At 51.3% G+C, this 4,780-nt stretch overlaps 1 pseudogene; it reads right to left on the minus strand.

Moving 5' to 3' along the window:
* Positions 1 to 797: 797 nt before the first annotated feature.
* Positions 798 to 2,873, minus strand: LOC119303184 (annotated as a pseudogene).
* Between the last annotated feature and the right edge of the window lie 1,907 nt (positions 2,874 to 4,780).

A 4,780-nucleotide genomic window follows, 5' to 3' on the forward strand; every position in this document is an offset into this window, starting at 1 on the left:
ATCCTATCAAACTACGCATTCCACTTGGTGTGGACACAATACACCTTAAACACATGCATATCTACAAAAATCGGCGTAGTGGGTGGTCGGACAATCGACATTGCATTTATACAAAATTAGTCGGCTTGGCCTCTGTCGTCTTATAGAGTTATAGACACGATATACTCCCTCTGTACTTTATTGCAAGCACCGTCTTTGTACCCCATATGGAGAGGAGGTGGTACGTCGAATTCTTCCTCTGCACATGGTATGAAGTGCCGCTTCTTAATATCCAGCTACAATCTGACCCTGACAAGTACCACACATTTAGGACAATGAAATTGCACCTCTTTCGAGCCTTCTCACGCCACTAACGATTTTGGCTGTCAGGCCAACTTCAGCGCATGACCCCAAACAGATGTCTGTTTTGTCTGGATTCTATCCGTTTGGGTAGGACAATGGGATCGTGTCCGGGCCTGTCCTGAGATGCGGTGGCCGTGCGCCCAACACGCGGACGCATCCATTAGCCTCATCCTGTTGTGCCTTCATTTTCAAACACCAACTTTCGAAATACTATGCCCTAGTTCAGGCCAGCGGCCCTAGTTCACGCCGGCAACAGAGCTAGCGCCCTACACATCCTCGTCGGCAACACAGCCAGCGGCCTACACGTCCTCGCCGGCAACACAGTCGGCGGCCTACACGTCCTTGCCGGCAACATAGTCAGCCTACAAAATGAATGTGTATCTCGCCGGCACACAGCCAGCGGCCGGCACCCATGCTAGCCTCCAAAAAAGAACGGCCATGGCCGATCAAATGACCTAGTTCAGGCCGTCGGCGTCGAACATCTCCTTCTGCCTGGCCTCGAACCAGCTCCTCATCTTCTCGCTCATCTTGGTCAAGTCCACGCTCATGATCGCAAGGGCCACCTCCTTTGCTTTGGTTGCGGCATTGGTGGCCTCGATGTCGAGCTGCCTCTGCCTGGCCGTGACATTGGCGGCTTTGATGTCGAGCTGCCTTTGCCGGGATGCCTCCTCCATGTCGATCTTCCTTTTCTTGGCCGCCTCCTCCATCTCAAGCTTCTTCCTTTGAAGCTCTAGGTATTGCTTTATTTACTCGTCCTTGCTTTGTCGCTTCTTCTCGTCCCTCACATCCTTTTGAGACATCATGCCATGCAAAGTCTCATGCAAGGCCATGGATGACACATCACGTATGTCATCCACCTTGGAGTTGGTCTTGCCCCTCGGCCTCTTCAACGCCTCACCATCTCCACCTCTGGCCTACGCGGCCGTCTTCTTGCCTCTCTTCCTTTGAAGTTCATGGTATTGATCCTTGAACTTATGGCAATTATTGATGATCGCCCAACAATGCGTAAGAGTGAATGGCTTGTCATTGTGTCGGGCCTTGAATGCTTCCAAAGATTGAAATGCCTACACCAGATGATCAACAACCATTGAACATGCAAACATATACAAGGCCGAAGTCTCATGGCCGTAGCAACAAAAGAACTAGGATGAGGAGAGCATACCATGTCCCCAATGCCGAGACCACTCACGTGCCGTGCTTCAACACTCTCAAGTGTGGCACAATACTTGTTGCACTCTTTTTGGATGAACAACCACCTCTTTTGAATCGAGGTGATGCTGTGGTCGCTCGTAATTTGATAGGGCTCAAACATCTTTCTTTCATGAAATGTTTTGTGGACTCTCGTCTAAAAAACAAGGCCCTTTTGTTGCGCGCCGGTCCTCAGATCTTGGCAAATCTCCATCCAACATTGGCAAATCAACTTGTCCTCCTCTTGTGAATATGAATCCGTGTGAATGCTCTTCTTCCTCTTTTGTGCTTCCGCTCTTTGGGTGAGCTCGTCAATGAACAATGGCTTGCCCCCAATATCAATATCAATGCCTTCTTCTTCATCACCATCACCTTCGCAAATAGATGTCATCTTCTTCATGACATGAATCACCATGGTCGTAGTCAGCATGGTCGTGAGCCTCTTCATCGGCAACGTACTGGGCGCGGACATCCTGACTTTGGGTCTCGTCGGGATCGTAGGCACCGGCATGCCCACGCTCATAGATCATATTCTCCATGAATTGGTTGTAGAAGGGGTCGTCTACCGTTGGCGTTGGTCTTGGAATTTCGTCGAACGGGACGCGGAGCGACGGCATGATGCCTGTAAACGGTGGCCGTGCTTGCTTTCTTTGCATCTCGACGGACGGCTGGCCGCCGCTGCTGGACCCCGGCGTGACGTTGAGGTCGACGACGGCCGAGGGATGCGGGGTGGATGGCGCGATCACGCCAACGTCCGGCGACCCCAAAAAATGGGTCTGGCCATCGTGCCTTCGCGAGGAAAAGTCGGGCAACATAGGCATGGTCTACGACGTCGGCGACGGGCAGTGCTGAGGCCTAGAAACTGACGAGCCTGTGCTCGCCGGGCCGACGGCGCACTAGAGAAACCCGCCGGACGGCAAAGGCCAAGCATGAGGAGGCGTGCGCTTTGTTGACGATGGCCTCCTTCTTGCCGACCTCGGCTTTACGCCGTGCGGCCTCCACCGCATCACGCTCGGCGGTGAACTTGGCCGCGGCGGTCTTGCCCTTGATGGCCGCCCTCCGATTCCTCTTCTTCGCCGATTCCGCGTCCATCTTGGCGAGCTCCTCCAGCGTGCATTCCGACCGCGGCTTCCTTGGTCCCTTGGCCGCCTTCTTCTTCACCTTTTCGGGCGGGTTGACTGTCAGGCCACCGGAATTGGGCGGGGCGTCGGCCATGGATGGGGGAGGGTGGGGGCGGGTGGGAGGGTTTCGGGGGTGGCGCCAAATGGGGCGCGGGGTTTTTGCTTTGTGCCACTGATACTGATGGGCAGGCTAGGGGAGGACAAGCGCGCGCGTCCCGCCCGTCCGCGCGCTGTTCGTTTCACCCCAAAAGCGGCGCAAATTTGGGTCGGGGATGGGTCGAAAGCGGACAGAAAATGGATAAAAGTCTGTTTGCGCCCGCGCGCTAGGTCGTCTGGTTTTTCCGTTTTGCCCCAAACGGACGCATCCGGACAGGATGGGGTCGCGCGCTGGAGTTGGGCTTAGATCGTCCCTCTAGGATCTTTTTGGCCGTCCAATCATTGCTTACGATGCGCTTCTCGCTAACTGGGCCTCCTGTCCTAAGGGGCTGCTACTCCCGTGGAAATTTCTATGGCCTACTGGCCTCTGGTTAACTGGGGCAGTTTCTGGACGATTTAGCCTCATGAAGCCCATGAGCACCTCCCTCCCTCGCCCCTCTCCTTTCGCATCTCTTCCTCTCCTCGACCCTCCCGTCTGGTGTGCCGCCGCCCCAATCTAGAGTCACGGTGTTCCCTTTCCCGATCTTGACCTTAATCTCTGACGGCTTCAACCTATGGCGGATCGTAGGTACACCACCATTACCGGCTGGTTGGCCCTTGAAGCTCGAGCCCCTTCTCCTCGACTCTGTGATGCCCTTCCGCATCTAATGTCGTCACGCTGGACAAACCCGCTGTGCTGGATGAGGAACCCTAAACCCTAAATGCTTTCCACGCGGGTGGTCAAGCCTGTAGACCTGTTCAAGCCCGGACCGCCCCCGACAACAGTGCCAGTGTCCCGGTGGTTTGCCGCGGCGCCTCCCCACTGGCTTAGGGTATTTACCTCCTTGCTGGTGTTCGATCCCTAGGCATAATCGTGGTGTGATAGATCATGTTCATTAGCTCTGAACAAATAGTTGATCTGTTCATTTTTCTCTTTAGATGTTATTCTTTGTTTTGTTACTCATACAAGTGCTCTACTAAGAGACTATGCATGAGGTGCTCTCCAATCTGTAAGCCAGTTAAATAATTCAAGTGGAATGCCATCCTTCATCTCTTCGTTTTTAAGATCCATGTATTTAGGACGTAAGATTACTTGATTCATATTTTGGTATCACATTCATGCTATGGTAATGTTTTGTTGTCTGTGGCGCAGTTTACTCTCATGAAGAGGACCTTGATGCACCTCTCCATCGTGATGCCGTGAGGGGACGATAATGGCTCGATGACGCCGAGGAGAGCAATATCAAATAAAACTTTTCCCCTTGATCTACGTCAAGAAAAAATGCGTAGGAAGCTGAGGTAGTGCTACTCTACCCGATCTTCCATCTCCCACTTTGGATATTCTTTGGCATCATCTCACAGGGGACTTCGTGCACGTATTGGCTTCAATTTCCAAACTGTACAGTTGCCAGTGAGGTCAAATTTCACCATGCAGATGACTATGCATTGGCTCCTCTGTGTTCTGTGTTGTTCTTCAACGAAAATTATTGCACTTGACTAACAGAGTTGTGGTTGTATACAAATGCCAATACAGCTTTGTTAATCAAGTTGATCAAATTTCTGCTTTTGTTGCACCTTTTCCTCTAAACCATTTTGATCATTTTTTCGGAAGAATAGAACTAACATAATTTAATTATCAGGTATTTGAGTCTCAGTTAACAAGGAGGAAATATTCTTCATGCCTCGAGCATTGTTAGGTTCTGACAGTGACAACATATTTTATAGTGTAAATGGAGGTAACCACATAATTAGACATGTACCGGTAGTTTGCTATCATTATCTGTGTTCCTCTCAGCACATGGTGCTTTAAGCTGCTTCGATCATCTATCTGTGAATCTAGCAAAATATAGCTTTTGTACTGATGCTTTTCCATGCTCACTTGTATGTACAGATCTAAAAGCCACGAACCGAGGTACATCATCCCCCCTTTTTGGGTGTCTACTAGCCTTTTGCTATCCTGGGTGGCATTGAGTAAAGTCTGCCCCATATTTGCT

This window comes from Triticum dicoccoides, chromosome 5A (genome assembly GCF_002162155.2).
Source record: "Triticum dicoccoides isolate Atlit2015 ecotype Zavitan chromosome 5A, WEW_v2.0, whole genome shotgun sequence".
Lineage (NCBI taxonomy): Eukaryota > Viridiplantae > Streptophyta > Magnoliopsida > Poales > Poaceae > Triticum > Triticum dicoccoides.